Raw genomic sequence first — 17,650 nt, 5'->3', positions numbered from 1 at the left:
CGTTTGGCGATTGATACCATGTTAAGAAACGTGTATAATAGAAAATATACACAATAAAGAAAATGCTTGCATTCATATCAACTGGCATACTACATTTATAAGAGTGGTTTAGCTCACCACTAACCACCACTAACCATCTAACAAACTAACTGACTTAGCTAACAGACTAACCACCTCTACACGCATGTGCTGCATTGACAGCAACCTAACATTCCTCCTGCTCTTCCTTTTCTCCTCTTTGACAATAATCTAATAGTTGCATTGTAAAATGTTTTACACTGTTTGGTTAGTTTTCCTGAAAACAATTTACGAAATCTATTTTTTTTAAATATATATATATTTTTATATTTTTCTTGTTTTTTATATTTTAATTTTTAAAGTTATTTTATAAAATTGTATTTTATAAAATTTTGAAATGAATTGTTTTATTTGTATAAGTACATGAAATTAAATTTGTATAAAATATGTAGGTTTAATAATATAATGTTGATAATGTATTAAAATATATTATCAAAGTATATAATTAAAATTACATCATTATTAAAACAACAATAATAATAATATTTTCAAAGTCTTGCCACTGAAGCAGTGGCTTGTTGGCAACATGCCATAACACTTAACAATACCATATGATATAAAAGAGGCAAGCGAACCTCCATACTCCTTTGTGGTTGTGCACGTTGCGCTTAAACCAGCAGGTCGATGGTTCTATTCTGGTTGGCAGCAATGGTGATGCGCTTCAAAAGGCAGTCAACCAAGGGAGAAGATGCACTTGGGAGAAGCTTTCAGCAATGAAAGCAAACTGTGGCATTGAGCTTGCCCTTAACGAGTGTGTTTCGATTCTTAATCACATGCGTAGGCTTAAACGGAGCGCTGATAGAGCTGCTGCAGCCTCTGCTTCTTCTTATACTTCATCCCATGGACCCACCAACACAGCTCGGTATCTGAATATGGTAACGATGATGCTAATGCACAGCTAGCATCCAATATCAAACAGCTGCTACTGAAGATCCCAGTAGTGTCTATGATGGTGATAATCAAGGTGGTGTTGTAGGTGGTTATCTTCAAGATCAAATCAGATATATGCCAAGTTGACGGCTATTTTTGGGTCACTTCCCTTGCATATTTAATGTCAAGCTGAAGTTTTTTCCCCTAATGTATGGGATATCCAACTAAAACAAAAGGTTCAAGGTAATTTATTACTTTTAATTAATCAAAAAAAAATATGAGGCAAGACCGGAACCCTCAACTAATACCGATTATTTTTCTTCCCTCATTATCTTACTCTTAGCAACATGAATGACATTCAATAACATGAACTGGGATCAAACATAAACCTCTTTTACTGTCTCATATGGTATAAATAATGCTTTAGCATATGAAAGAAGCTCAACTTGGGGTAAATACTTAGGTTGCGTAAAACATATCAGGGAAACTAACACTTCCACTTTCAATTCAAATGAAGCAAAACCCATTGTTTCTCATTATTGTATAAACAAAAATCTAACCACACCTACTTCAAATTCACATCACAAGCTATAGCACCCAGCAAATGAAAGGAAACCCCCAAGGAAGCCCTGACTAAGAAGCAAAATAGCACAGTGAAGAAACAACAAATCTCAAAATTTAAAGACCCATGTCCCCAAAAATAGCAGAAAAAATAATCTAAAGATGCAAATCATGTTGTGATTACAAACATTAAGATAACGATATTATCCAACCATAATAATACAAAGATATTGTCTAATTCATAATAAAACTAGTTATCGCTGCATCTAGATTTGGTTAGTCAGTTGGTGAGTTTTAATGCCAAATACAAGACAACACAAGATCTTATATTCCTTATTTCTTTTTTTTAACAGTTTCACATCTCCATTGTCTCATCCTAAATGTTCCAAATGATAGCTTTATTAGAATTTAGTTAACCTAAAGCTAAAGTTCATATTACGTTTTAGCTTTTACCTAAAGCTAAAGTTCATATTACATTTAAGCTTTTACCTAAGCTAAAGTGGATGTAATTTATGTCGATATACTATTAAGAATTTATGTCATATATCATATATTGAAAAACGTACCTCGTTTCCCTTTTGTTATCAATGATATGCCAGGTTCAAAGGTCGATCCTCGTATTGGAGAAAATTTTAATCAAATGTGCAGGTGGACTCCAGTAAGAAGAACCTGTCAGAAATATTACAACTAATAAGATTCAGACATCATATAACAGAAATATTAATCGATGAGAACAAATTGACAATACGAAATAGCCAGTGTTAGAGTCAACATAGAGCATAAGTACAAAAAAATCCAGTTTCTTTTGATTTATTTTTAATTATGGTATCTGTAGTGCCATATTTTGTCGTATATTCTCAAATTTGGTTATCATATGTTTTATTAGTGCCATTCGATCTTGTAGCTGGAGTGAATTGTTTATCATGCTAGTGAAATTCACAGAAAATGCTCAAAGAACTGGAGGTCGCACCATTCTCAAAATGGGAAAAAGAACTCCCAAAGATAGTTTTTGATCTACGTTTTAAGGTTTGTTGAGGTTAAAGATTGTCTATTATTTTTTCTTTGTGAATTTTTACTGATGATATAAGCTGATTATTTGAATGAAAGGCGCTAGCTTGTAGTAGTTTAATGAAAAGAAAAGAAGAAAAAATTATGTTTCATAAGCATAACAATGTTTTATTCTGTTTCTGTTTCCTATAAGATGAATACTATTTCTCCTTGAAGATGTGTTATATTTAGGCTTTGCTTTCTAAGAGAAGAATGGAAAAACCTTTTAGAGTCTGATGGGGAGAATCGTAAGTACCCTCTGATTGTTTACTTATTCTCTGCCCATTATCAGCCTGTTGCCATAAGTAACTAGCAAAGCGACTACGGTTCAACCTGCACATGAGTGCAGTGTGGGACTTGAACCTACTGCTTTTCCTTTTACTGCTGGATCAAGTTCTTATTTCGTATAGATAACAACATTAACATCAGATACTTATTTGGTTCATTTTTATGATGCTCATCTCTTTTTTCCCTTCTCCTATTTTGTTTTTCCATCATCCTAGAATGTATATCACTTTCAGTGTCATTTTTTGTTGCATATGTTGAAAATATTGCTTTGAAACTGCAAACTGTAGCTAGAAAAGCAGATAAAAATGGAATACTAGTAGCTCAAATCAACCTGTCAACAATCAAACATAGATCCACATAACTGAACGTACCCATAATAGAATAGAATTAACAGAAACACGGAACTTACAAGTTGGCGATAACACCGGACTCGCTTTGCGAGCGAGTAGAATCCGCGAATGGTAATCTGGAAATGATTTAGACTCAAAAAGCTGAGTTCCCCTAAAAGCTGAGTTCGACCTCTTAAATGGTAATCTGAAAAGCATATGAATACCAGTAACAACGAAAAAGACAGAAAATTCATAAGCAGGAAACTATAAATGGTAATAAGAACCAAAAAAATCCCAGATGAAATGTCGACCTCGATGGTTACCAAATCAATCACCACATACAGAGGGAAAATGGCAGTGCGATTGGTACCTTTTAAAGAGATTTACCCTTGGAAATCAAAGAGGAAAGCAAAAGGGGGGGAAGAGCATTAGGGATTCGAAATATTACCTTGGAATCATAGAGTTGCTCCTTGATTTTGCTGGAAAAATCTGCTGATTTTGTTGTTGGTGAAAAGACGACGGGTGATAGTTGATCGGAGAATGAAGGAGATCAAAGGCAAAGAAACATGGGATGCAGTTGGTTCGTAAAATGAATTCCCGATTTTTTCCATGATAAGTTGTTTTACGGGCCAAAGGAGTTTATTTTACGTTGACCGTAATTGGTTTTACATCGATCAAAGGCTTTTACAGAACCAAACACAGTAATTGAGAAAAAAATCAATTCCGTAATTAGTTTTTCTCAAAACAAACAGACCCTTAAACCAAGCTCCAAGGCCAGATCAAGGAATTCGACAATTTAGATAAACCATAGTCTAAAGGTTGGGAGTAGGAGGATTTATTTATTACTAATGAAACTAATTACATAATTAATTTTAAGCGATTATTCTTAATTTAGAAATATTTTTATTTTCCTTTAAGTTAAGATATTTTGACACAAATATATTGGACGGTCATAATATATGTAGAACTATCATTAACCATTGCATTAATCAATATAAGTGAATATCAATGTCGATGGCAATGGTGAAAGGAGACAGATTCATTCATAGGATGTGAAGATAAGCGTCTCCAACGTATACGTGGCACTGCCACTGGCTCCGGCAGTGGCACTTTGTGTTCTTTGATTAATTTATAGCCAAGGAAAGTAGGGGGAGCTGTTTACTATCTCACTCTCAGCTCTGCTCAGCTCAGATTTTGTCCCTATTCTCTCTCCCTTTGCTCCATTAGTCTCTAAAAGATCAAATCAAACAAGCTCTCATTTTCTCATTGATTCATTCATCTTTGAAGAAAAAGGGTAAAAGTTCAACAAATCAATGGCTTCTTGTTGCAATTCTTTGAGACTGGAAGGGCTGTTTCTTTCTGCTTTTAGATCATCAAAACGACCGTCAAATGCCATTTCAATCCCTTCTTCTTCTTTCTCTCGTCTCTCAACCCATGGCTTCCCTCTCAAAACATTTTTTTCAGTATCACACTCGCGTTCTTTTACCATCAGAGCTTCTTCTTCCTCCACCACCATTGCTGAGCCTGAAGGCATCAAGGTTGCATTTTTATCATTGATTTTCTTCCCTTTATTCATCCTTGTTATTTTTAAAAGAATTGTTGTTCAAATAGTGGTTTTTGGTTTTCTTCTACAGATAACTTCGGTCCCCACCAAACCGATTGAAGCGCAGAAGACAGGAACAAGTGACTTAGGAAAAAGGTAAAATTTCTAATGCTGTTGCAGAAATTTCCATTTTTGTTCGATAAAATATTGAAATTGGATTGGGAATCAATTGTTTAACAGAAAATTCCATTTGTTGCAGGTTAAAGTTTATATGCAAGAGAATTACCTGTCTAATTGGATCCAGGTTTGATCATATATATACGGCATTCATTTTGTTTGATTTAGTGTTTAAATGCATTGATGGGTTGATCTCGAATGTCTGCAGTCGTTGTTTAATTCATTACCGCCCGAGGATTACAAGAATGGAGTGTTGGTGTTAGGTGGCGATGGACGGTACTTTAATCGAGAGGCTTCGCAGGTCATTCACTAAGCTTATTCTCAATTAACAGTGCATTGTTCTGCTTGGATCTTGTTCACATAGTTAAGACAACATGGAACAGAGAAGACCATATATTATATATGCATTATGTATTTAAAAAAATAGTCTCTTTGACCGACATCTTGGGATGTTTGAATTCGAAATGCAGATCATTATTAAAATTGCAGCTGGAAATGGAGTTGGAAAAATCTTGGTTGGCAGGTGAGTGTTATTTCACTAGTGCCACCATCGTTCTGGGGAAGAGTGATAAAACTTGAAATATGTTTCAAGTTGTCTTCCCAGTTTTTGTTGTTTAGGCATTAATGAATTTTCTGGCAAAATGTTACTCTGGATGTTAAATTTTATTAAAGGACATATATCCAAATGAAGAGCGGATCATATGCCATTTACAATAACTTGCCACTCCTGCCAATATGATGTGTTATCTAATCTCGATAACTGTTACACTAGACTCACAGTTGACGGTGGTGCAAGAAGAGTTTTTATTATTTGGAACTTTATTTTTTATGCAATCTGCCTAGCTTTTATTATTTTACATTGCAGGGATGGTATCATGTCCACACCAGCTGTTTCTGCTGTCATTCGAAAGAGGAAGGCAAGCATGTCTATTTTCGTTTCAAATGCTATCAATGTTTGCACATCTATGTGTTTTTATCACTTAGTTAAACAAATTTCCCCCCTTTAGGCCAATGGTGGATTTATCATGAGTGCAAGCCATAACCCCGGAGGACCTGAATATGACTGGGGTATCAAGGTTTATTGATAATGCCCCTTTGACAACATATCTGGTTATATTATGATACTTATTTTCTGTTTCTGTTTCCAATTACAGTTTATAGCGCTCAGACTTTAACTTTGTTTGCGATCATCGACTTGTTTTCTAGTTTAACTACAACATTGGCAGCCTGCACCTGAATCCATCACCGACAAGATATATGGGAATACTCTTTCTGTAAGTATTGAATGTCATTGTCATGTGTTCTATACTTCTGTTTGAAGAGTAAATTCCTAGTTGGTTTGGGATGCTTGAGACGAACACCTACATAACAAGTGCATATAAAAGCTGGCTGGAATTTCACATAAATAACGTGTAAATCCACCATTATTCTTGGTTGCAGCTACCTTTTCCTGGATATGTTCTCTGGTTTGTATGTGTGTGCAAATCTTGATTACAAACTGTTTCCCGAGATTCAACCTTTTCCTGGATATGTTCTGTTTTTTTCCTCTCTTTTTTTTATGTCAGCGAATAGCAGCTTGATATCTGAAAATGGAAATACTATGCAGATTTCTGAGATTAAAATGGCTGAGATTCCCGACGTTGACCTTTCTCGCACTGGTGTTACAAAGTTTGGAAAGTTCACTGTTGAGGTTGTAGATCCAGTGTCTGACCATTTGGAATTAATGGAGGTGAGGAAAAAATATCATCCACCTCATCCTATAATTTTGGATGAAACTTCAAGTGTTTGTATCGTTGATGCTCTGGGATTATATGCAGAGTGTGTTTGATTTCCAGCTAATCAAAAGTCTTCTCACGAGATCAGACTTCAGGTATAACTTTTGCACTTGACTAAGCGGCAATGGCCCGATGGGTGTCTGTTGTATTAGGCTATTCCTAGCTTGTTTGGTATTTGTTTGATTCTGATGTTGCTTGCTATGAAGTAGAACATTCTAGAAATGACCTTTCAAAAATTCCAACATATGCCATAATATCTCTATGACAACAAATTTTATCTTAATCAAGTAATTTTTTTAGTGGATCTTCTCTCCGAATATGCTTTGAGAAACATTAGATCTTATAACTAATTCTTACTGTATTTTTGTGTTACATTTTAGGTTTGCATTTGATGCCATGCATGCTGTTACTGATGCTTATGCAAAACCCATATTTGTCGACAAGCTGGGGGCCAGCCTGGTATGTTATGCATGTGAAAATCTGAAAAATATTTTTTGACCTAATAAAGTTGCTAGCCATGTATAGGATTCTATATCGAATGGAGTGCCTCTTGAGGATTTTGGACACGGTCATCCAGATCCTAATCTTACGTAAGATAGTCACTAGTCAATATGTGCTAGAAACGTCGTTCCACTTGAACAATTAAATTATACCACTTACTAACCTGTATGGCTAAACAGGTACGCAAAGGATTTGGTCAATACCATGTATAGTGAGAATGGTCCTGATTTTGGAGCAGCAAGTGATGGTAAAGAAATCGTAGAATTTTATTGTTTGGAGTGTGGTTTGGCATTTCGAAGTACCTTAGCTTCTTTTGTTTGGTTCTGCTGTAGATGTGTATTGATCATATATTCTCGATTTCATGCCTATTCCGAGCTTGTAGAACCAAAGTTACTTGATTGTGTTTCATTAGAAAAGGTAGCGTTAATACTCTTATGATTTAATCACAATCAAGTTGTTTCCTCATTACTCAGGAGACGGCGACAGGAACATGATTCTAGGTAAAAAGTTTTTTGTTACCCCTTCAGATTCCGTTTCAATTATTTCTGCAAATGCACAAGAAGCGATTCCATACTTCCATGGTGGTCCTAAGGTTCAAAATTCTAGCAGCTTTTCTTTTCATGTTTTTTAATCCAAAGATTACTTTTTTATCAAAAAAAAAGAAAAAACAAAGATTACTTATGTCTCGTGTTATCAGGGTTTAGCTCGATCCATGCCAACCAGTGGTGCTCTTGATAGAGTTGCTGAAAATTGGGTCTTACCTTTTTCGAGGTAAGCACTATTCACAACTTATGTGTTCTAATAATCTAAGAAAACAGGGAGAGAGGAGGCAAGGGATTATATTCTTAGGGTACTTTCTTCGAACTACTCGGTATTTTTGTTTTAGGTTCCTACTTGCTGGAAATTTTTTGGAAATCTTATGGATGCTGGAAAGTTGTCAATTTGTGGGGAAGAAAGTTTTGGTACTGGTTCTGATCACATTCGTGAGAAGGATGGAATATGGTAATTGCTTTCTTTTTATAAGAAAACCGAGACATGTCTGGATTGTTGACTTAATAGTGTAATCAATTCCACATAAGCTTGACTGCATGAACAGATGCTCATTTATTGTACTTGTGAGTGTTTTTATTTGCTGTAAATTTATACGTGTGGTCAAAGTATAATGATCTCTATTTATGTCAATGGCAGGGCTGTTTTGGCATGGCTCTCAATCATCGCATATCGAAACAAAGATAAGAAACCAGGGGAGAAATTGGTGTCTGTCTCTGATGTCGTCAAACAACATTGGGCAACATACGGAAGAAATTTCTTCTCTAGATATGATTATGAAGTAAGCACGATAGCCTCTTTCGGAACATGATGTCATGATTTTATAGTTTCTAACTCTGGCTCAGCTAGGGAATTCTTCGCTTTTGGAGGTGTATTCTCTAATTCAGTCTCTGTGCAGGAATGTGCATCTGAATGTGCCAATAAAATGATTGAATACCTTAGAGATCAGGCCTTAAAAGTAAGGCCGGTGAATAGTACGGTATGTCTGCAATCAACCCCTTTACTCCCTGCACCAGCTACTTTCATCTCCATATTTTGCTTCTGTTTGACTGCTTAAATTTCCTCACTGTAGGAAATCATATCCTGTAAGTATTACAGTCTTTGCTTAAAATTCCTATGCTTGTGATTCTAATGTTTATTTGCGTCTGATTTTCAGGTGGATGGAGTGTGGCCTCAAAGCAAGGCGTTCGATTTGTTTTCACAGACGGTTCCAGGATTATATTCCGTTTATCGGTACGTACACTTTTTTTTTTTTCCGCTTGTTTAGATTTACAGGCTCATACCCCCTTACTCTTTCGATATATTATTCCATATACACAGGGAACAGGTTCAGCTGGTGCAACCGTTCGAGTCTATCAAACAGTATGAACCAGATGCTTCTCAACACGACGTGGATGCTCAAGTGGCATTGAAACCATTACTAGGTATGCTCACAATCATGTCGGCAATTTATTTGTTTCTGCAAAACATGAACGGATCATATGGTGTATTTCAGATTTGGCGTTGTCCGTATCGAAGCTGAGGGACTTCACCAGAAGGAGAAACCTACAGTCATCACATAAGCACCACTGATACCGAGCCTTGCCGATTAAGTGCCATCTCAATTGACTCGGGGATGGTTGAGTTTTCCTTCTTTTACTGGCTATTCAGTTTTATTTTATGTAAATTTATGTGAAATATCTGAAGAAATAAATAAAGCATGTAGCTTCTAGTGCTTTATTCTGGGAAAATGAAGAGATTTTATCTTACTTTGCTTATGTTCATCGATTCAAGTTACTATCAGGATATCGAAACCGGAATCGGAATATATCCGATAATACCATCTATGGAATAGCTTAGCTAGCTGATAAAATAAAATACTTTAAGAGCAGGAACAGTGCCTCGGCCTTAGCCGGCTGCATAACATCCCTCCGTGATAGTCGCCCACACGAAAATGGCTCACTACCTTGACACTCTCTTTCTTCCATCGACTTGACCAGCCCGACCTGACGATCAATTAAAGGATCCCCATCACAGCCGGTCACAATACCCTCCATCCTACGGAGGCCAGCTGCCAAAAGCTTTGGCCCCTTGCCCGCAGTTGGATTACAATACTCGTGATCACGGTCAGCCCCGATCGGCAACGCCAATTCCCACATCAGTCGCCCATGCCTGGTGGCAATGGGATCGTTGATCAACCTTAGCTCAGACTCACCTTCAAGGATCCACCTAAGAATGGTTGGTGTAATATCAGCCCTCGGATCTTCAAGGGCTCGAGCTCATCGACTTCTTCTGTTGCTCGTATTCCTGCATGGTACGCTATGTTACCCTCCCGAACTTGTACCCATAAGAAAACAATCGCTGAAATCCGCATGTTTTTCAACCATTCTTCTTGTGTGGTTTTGATCCAACGCAACGCTTCCATGGCATCCCGTAAGCCGCTGGAAGCCGTGCTCGGGAGCAAGACGATAGTCAACGGATAAAACAACGCTTGGAGCTGCAACGCCATGTTTGAGCAGAAAACATGGAAAATTGTTGACGATGCGCTACAGTTGATAAACCCACCCGAGTGGTAATAAACTATGACAGGCAACTTGTTTGTACCTAAAGAAGAATCGAGCACTTGCTGCCGAGGAATATGCGCACCCATATGTGTTTTGACTGATCGATAGTGATGTCTTTGGAGAGAACCGGGACAGGCTGGTCCGGATCGGGTGTGCCGACGTGTTGGGAAACCTGTTGGGGTTACGCGTGAGCGAGCCATCAGGTTAAGGGTGATTTCGAGTCGTTTGTAGGGATCATCGATGAAGATGGGATCGGAAGAAGGGCTGTTTTTGTGTTTGATCCGACATTGGCAGAGTACTCGGATGAGTGTCTTTTGTTCTGGTTTGCACCGTTCGGCCTTTTTTCTCACTTCTCTAGAGTGACCAAATTATGAAGATAATAAGAGATATTGCTCGGCTAAGCAATAAGCAATATGAAAGATATTGCTTGGTGACCAAGTAGTTATATTCATGATATCATGATGGCTATGCTTGTAAAACAAGTTTCCCATTTTATAATTAGAAATATTGGGTCAACTCATGGAAGTTAGAACGAGGCTTCTTTCATTGTTGTTTTTTTTTCCTTTCTAATAAAGTATATGTTGGAAAATAATTAAGGTGGGTGGGCACCTTTATGTGGTTTTAAATGTACCGAAAGTTGATTGTTGAAAATGATTTTTGGTTTAATTATATTTTAGCCACTACACACTTTAGGGTATTTATAAGATTAGTCCATAAGTTTTAACTATAAATACCCTAGCTCATTTAGCTTTAAAATCATCCCAAAATCTTCTAGTTCTCTCTCAAGAGTGTTTTGTAAACACCTGTAATTTTCTCTCTTAGTAAAAGATCTGCAGCAGTCCGGAGACGTAAGCACAATTGGCTGAACTCCGTTATCAATTTTCGGGTATTTCCGCTTTTATTTCGCATTCTCACTAATCTGGTTATAGGGAAATTACTCGTACTCGGTTTATTTCCTAACAATTGGTAATCAGAGCTTTTGGTTGTGAATTTTGTCAATTTTTTGTGAGGTTACTATTCATTACTATTTACGTGAATAGTAAATTTCGTGAATAGTGAAATTTTGTCGGCGATACGCATTTGTCAACGGAGGTGTTCTAATACAAGGTGGTTCGCAAGAATTGTCAGAAACGATCCAAACGAATCCATATTCGAGTGGGAGCGATGGCTGCAGACGAAGGGAAGGTGAAAATTGAAAAGTTTGATGGTGGACTTTGGATTTTGGAAGATGCAAATTGAAGATTTTCTGTACCAGAAAAATCTATATCAACCCTCTCAGGAAAACAACCAGAAGGCATGAAGAATGAAGACTGAGCTCTTCTCGATAGACAATCCCTCGGAGTTATCCGACTGACGTTATCCCGCAATGTTGCTTTCAACATAGCAAAGGAAAAGACCACGGCGGGTCTTATGGCGGCTCTCTCCAGTATGTATGAGAAGCCATCAGCCTCAAACAAAGTTCATTTGATGAGGCGATTGTTAAATTTGCGGATGGCGGAAGGGGCATCGGTGGCTCAACACCTAAATGAACTCAACACAATCACAACCCAGTTGAGTTCCGTGGAAATTGAGTTCGATGATGAAGTTCGAGCTTTAATTCTCTTATCATCTCTACCAGACAGTTGAAATGCTACTGTTACAGCAATTAGCAACTTGTCGGGAAATAGTAAATTGAAATTCGACGATGTTCGGGATCTGGTACTGAGCGAAGAAATTCGACGAAGAGAATCGGGTGAAGCATCAACCTCCTCAGCCTTGCACACGGAGTCCAGAGGGAGAACTTCAGAAAGATATTCAAATCGTGGCAGATTAAAATCCAGACGGGGAAAATCCAGAACGGGAAAGAAAGATTTTACCTGTTATAATTGTGGCAAGAAGGGTCACTTTAAAAGAGATTGTCGAGCACTGAAGAAAGATACCGGTGCACAGGAATCTGCTAACATGACAGATGAGACAGGTGATGCCATGATTCTAAGCGTCAACAGTCCAATTAAATCATGGATCTAGGATTCAGGGGAATCTTTTCACTCCACCCCATGCCAAGAAATCATGGAGAACTATGTCAGTGGTGATTTTGGGAAGGTTCATCTTGCTGATGATGAAACCTTGAAGATCGTCGGAAAAGGAGACATCCGACTAAAGCTGCCAAACCAGACCACCTGGAAGCTGACAGGAGTGAGACATATTCATGGCCTCAAAAGAAATCTGATTTCTGTTGGACAGCTTGATGGAGAAGGATATAGTACAACCTTTTCAGGCTGTGAATGGAAGATTACCAAAGGAGCACTCGTCATTGCTCGTGGTAAGAAGACTGGTACTCTTTATGTAACCTCGAATTTAGAGAATATCATTGCAGTAGCAGATGCTGATGGAAAATCAAACCTATGACACCAAAGGCTTGGCCATATGAGCGAGAAAGGAATGAAGATACTTATGTCAAAAGGGAAGCTGCCGGATCTAAAGAATGTAGATGTCGGACTATGCGAGGATTGCATCTTTGGCAAACAAAAGAAATTCAGCTTTACAAAGATTGGCAAGACTCCCAAGGCAGAAAGGTTAGAATTGGTTTATACTGATGTATGGGGATCATCCCCAGTTCCATCTCTTGCAGGCTCACTATATTATGTCACCTTCATCGATGATTCAACAAGGAAGGTATGGGTTTATTTTCTGAAGAAGAAATCAGAAGTCTTTGATACCTTCAGAAAATGGAAGGACATGGTGGAAAATGAGTTTGGTTTGAAAGTCAAACGATTGAGGTCTGATAATGGAGGAGAATACAGAGACAGTAGATTCAGAGATTTCTGCGTAAACAATGGGATCAAGATGGATACAACAGTTCCCATAACATCGTAGCAGAATGGCGTAGCAGAGCGCATGAACAAAACTCTGAATGAACGTGCCAGAAGCATGAGGATACATGCCAGATTGCCCAAATTGCTATGGGCTGAAGCTATCAACACTGTAGCTTACCTGATCAACCGTGGGCCCTCAGTTCCCTTGGATGGCGGAATACCAGAGGAAGCTTAGAGCAAGAAAGAAATAAACCTTTCACACTTAAGAGTGTTTGGTTGTATTTCTTATGTACACATAAACTCTGCTGAAAGAAGTAAACTTGACGTCAAGTCCAACAAATGCGTCTTTGTTAGTTACGGTGGTGATGAGTTCGGTTACCGGTTCTGGGACTACGAAAATCGAAAGATCATCAGAAGCAGAGACGTCATTTTCAATGAAAATGTGATGTACAAAGACAGGTCAACCGCAGAATCAAGTAATATCGAGGCTGAAACAAAGGAATTTGCTGAGTTCGAGGAGATTTCTGGAAATGATATTCAGATTAATCCTGAAGCAGTTCAAGAAGAACCACGTACACCAGAACTGAGACGCTCCTCCAGAATTCCTAAACCAACCCAACGCTATTCGCCTTCTTTGCACTACTTGTTACTGACTGACAATGGTGAACCAGAGTGCTATGATGAAGCAATGCAGGTGGAGGATTCAGTCAAGTGGGAGTCTTCCATGAAAGATGAGATGGACTCGCTTATGTCAAATCAGACGTGTGAATTAGCTGAATTACCACTAGGCAAGAAAGCGCTCCATAACAAGTGGATTTACAGGATCAAAGAAGAGCACGATGGGAGAAAACGCTACAAAGCAAGATTGGTTGTCAAAGGCTTTCAGCAAAAAGAAGGTATTGACTACAATGAAATTTTCTCTCCAGTCGTAAAACTGTCTACAATCAGACTAGTGTTGAAAATTGTAGCTACAGAGAATTTACATCTTGAGCAGTTAGATGTAAAGACAGCTTTCCTTCATGGTGATTTGGAGGAAGAAATCTATATGAGGCAGCCAGAAGGCTTCATAGAGGCAGACAAGAAAAACCTGGTATGCAGGTTGAAGAAGATCTTGTATGATTTAAAACAAGCTCCTAGACAGTGGTACAAGAAGTTTGATAGTTTCATGAGTAGAAGTGGTTTTACCAGATGCCAAGCAGATCATTGTTGCTACATCAAGAGGTTCGATAACAGCTTCATTATTTTATTATTGTATGTTGATGACATGCTCGTTGCAGGCTCAGATATGCAAGAGATTATAAACTTGAAGCAAAAATTATCGAAGCAGTTTGCTATGAAGGATCTGGGCGCTGCAAATCAGATTCTTGGGATGAGAATCAAAAGAGACACAAAGTCGGGGACTTTGATGTTATCACAGGCTGAGTACATCAACAAAGTACTCTCCAGGTTCAACATGCAAGATGCTAAACCAGTAAGTACACCTTTAGGTGTTCATTTCAGACTCTCCAAAGACCAATCACCAAAGACGGAGGAAGAACGTGCACACATGGTGAAGGTGACGTATGCCTCAGCAATTGGAAGTCTGATGTATGCCATGGTTTGTACCAGACCAGATATTGCTCATGCAGTGGGAGCTGTTAGCAGGTACATGAATAATCCGGGCAAGGTACACTGGGAAGCAGTCAAATGGATCCTCAGATATCTGCGGGGTACCACAAACAAAGCACTTTGTTTCAAAGGTGGAGATACTATATTGACAGGCTATGTAGATGCTAACTTAGCCGGAAATGTTGACATCAGAAGGAGCACTACAGGGTATGTCTATACTCTAGGAGGTACTACAGTAAGTTGGGTTTCTCAACTACAGAAGATAGTTGCTCTCTCCACAACTGAAACAGAATATGTCGTTGTTACGGAAGCCAGCAAGGAGATGGTTTGGCTCCAAAGTTTCTTGGAAGAGTTAGGCAAGAAATAAGAAAACAATGTCTTGTATTGTGATAGTCAAAGTGCTATCCATCTAGCGAAGAATCCGTCTTTTCATTCCAGAACGAAGCACATACAATTGAGATATCATTTTATCCGGTCTCTTCTGGAAGATGGGATTTTGAAACTTTAAAAGATTAGTGGAGCTCAAAATCCGGCAGACATGTTGACGAAGACGGTGACCACAGATAAACTGAAGTTGTGTTCAGCTTCAGTTGGCATCCTAGAGTAACAAGATCAGAAATGCTGCTGCAGTGATCGAGGTGTGAAGACAGATTAAAATCAGTTTTCAAGTGGGAGATTGTTGGAAAATAATTAAGGTGGGTGGGCAACTTTCGGTGGCTTTAAATGCACCGAAAGTTGGTTGTTGAAAATGATTTTTTGGCTTAATTACATTTTAGCTACTACATACTTTAAGGTATTTACAATATTAGTCCCTAAGTCTTAACTATAAATATCCTAGCTCATTTAGCTTCAAAATCATCCTAAAATCTTCTAGTTCTCTCTCAAGAATGTTTTGTAAACACCTGTAATTTTCTCTCTTAGTAAAAGAACTGCAGCAGTCCGGAGACGTAAGCACAATTGGCTGAACTCCGTTATCAATTTTCGGGTATTATTTTTCCGCTTTTATTTCGCATTCTCACTAATCTGGTTATAGAGAAATTACTCGTACTCGGTTTATTTCCTAACAGTATATAAGTAATGTTTTTTTGTATTAAATAAAATGTATTAAATAATGTTCAATCAATATGTTAAGCAAATCCTTGATTCATTGAACCCCAAAGAATTAATATTGAAATGTTCATATAATTAAACTTAATTAATGATAGTAATCCCTCGCCTTATTGGCCCAACCAAAGTAGTCGAACTGTACAAAACCATTATCTCAGTGGTTTAAAGAACAGTAGATCAAAAAATTTTAAGAATAAAAGTTTAATTTTCTTGTCTTAAAAATAATGAGTGTGCAAATTTTTTTTTCTTTTTTTTTCCCTTAACATATTAAATTAAATTTAATTATTTTCTCAAAATAATAGGGATGCACTTGGCCCCTACCGGTACTTAGTGCGTCCGCCCCTGGTTAATAGAATAATTGTTATTCCTATAGGTTCCAGTCTTCCAGATTCGAGCATTAAAGACTGCATGGTATTTGAGTATTCATTGTCAAATGATTGAGAGTCTTTATAACAAATACTATCACTTATAAGCATCTTATATTAATAAAAAAAGATGACAATTGAACTGGATGAAATGAAGGTTGAATGTTCTTTACGTATTAATTCACATTAAAAAAATTATCATTATTTTAATTGTGATCCGTTGTAAAGTATAAAATTTAAAATTATTATTATCACGTTATTTGTAAAATTAAAATCACTCTAAATTTATGACTTATATAAGTCTTAAGATTCATCTAATCCTCATTACATTAATTTCTCCATCCACTTCGTATAATATATTTATAAGTGTAAATTAAACAAATTTTAACTATTTTTTATGATAAGGCATGAAATATACATGTATTTTGAACTCCTACCACATACAGTAGAAACTCTTTAAATTAATACTCGGTAAATTAATAAATTCTCTAAAATAATAAATTTGTCTGGTCCCGACTTGGGCCAATGTAAAAAATTGAAAAACTTGATAAAATAATAAGATAATAATTTTTCGTGAGATCCCTTTATAATTTTCAGTCCCAAGAAAATCATAAATTAATAATTTCATAGAAACTGAAAAAAATATATTAGACTATATTGAAATATGATTCAATAGTTGTCTATTTTCCTTTAAAGTTCAAGTCTATTTGGAGCTCATTATTAATTTAACTCATCTCTTGCAACGTAATTCTAAGAGGCATATACTAATTTGTCTTTTTGTTTGGTATGTACAGTATAATTACTTAAAAACTCTTTAAATTAATAATTATTAATTTATCGATAAATTAATAACTCTCTAAATTAATAAATTTCTCTGGTCCTGACATTATTAATTTATAGAGTTTTAACTGTATATAACATTATTCCATTGTTATTTTTTTATAATAAAAAAACAACAAATCATCATAACTTTTTAATTAATAAATTAAAATATATAACTTCAATACGAGTTCAAAAATATTTAAAAATAAAATTTTTAAATAATATCTAAATTCAAACAACAATGTGAAATGAGTATAAGATTAAACTCACACTTATCCCATCATCTACTACGGGTCTAATTTTATTCACATTCCTACCTCACTCTCCATAAAACTTATACTCATCTTCATCTAATTAAGTAGGAGAAATCCATCCCAGTGACAGACCTAATGACTTCTTTATTCTCTTCAACAGATTAAACTAAGAACAACCTTTGTACAAACGGTTTACAAGTTGGAAATGGAACCCAAATGTTTGAATATATGAAACATCCTTTAGCTGACCATATAATAAAGCTGTATGCATTCTATATATATAACAAATACTTTGTATAAACTATTCTAGTTACAATTACTGTAAGTTTGATAAACAAACATAAACTAAACTGTTCATTCACAACCCTATACTGATTAGATTTGCAGCTCTAATATGTGAATGTATGGCATTAGAGTTGCAGAAAACATTAAAATGTA

General features: G+C 36.7%; 1 long non-coding RNA gene and 2 pseudogenes across 1 annotated transcript; 1 reads left to right on the top strand and 2 right to left on the bottom strand.

The window, feature by feature from the left end:
- Positions 1-621: 621 nt before the first annotated feature.
- On the bottom strand, positions 622-3,917 carry LOC120184122. The gene is made up of 3 exons (XR_005521986.1): positions 3,544-3,917; positions 3,254-3,378; positions 622-2,178 (listed from the first exon to the last, which is right to left on the bottom strand). It is a non-coding gene; the product is annotated as an uncharacterized LOC120184122 (long non-coding RNA).
- A 523-nt stretch (positions 3,918-4,440) lies between these two features.
- Positions 4,441-9,290, top strand: LOC120184167 (annotated as a pseudogene).
- Positions 9,291-9,437: 147 nt separating this feature from the next.
- LOC120184166 lies at positions 9,438-10,629 on the bottom strand (annotated as a pseudogene).
- Between the last annotated feature and the right edge of the window lie 7,021 nt (positions 10,630-17,650).

This window comes from Hibiscus syriacus, unplaced genomic scaffold (genome assembly GCF_006381635.1).
Source record: "Hibiscus syriacus cultivar Baekdansim isolate YM2019G1 unplaced genomic scaffold, ASM638163v2 tig00112857_pilon, whole genome shotgun sequence".
In the NCBI taxonomy this organism is placed as follows: domain Eukaryota; kingdom Viridiplantae; phylum Streptophyta; class Magnoliopsida; order Malvales; family Malvaceae; genus Hibiscus; species Hibiscus syriacus.
The sequence above is the reverse complement of the archived record's forward strand: the minus strand, read 5'-3'. Positions and strand labels throughout refer to the sequence as shown.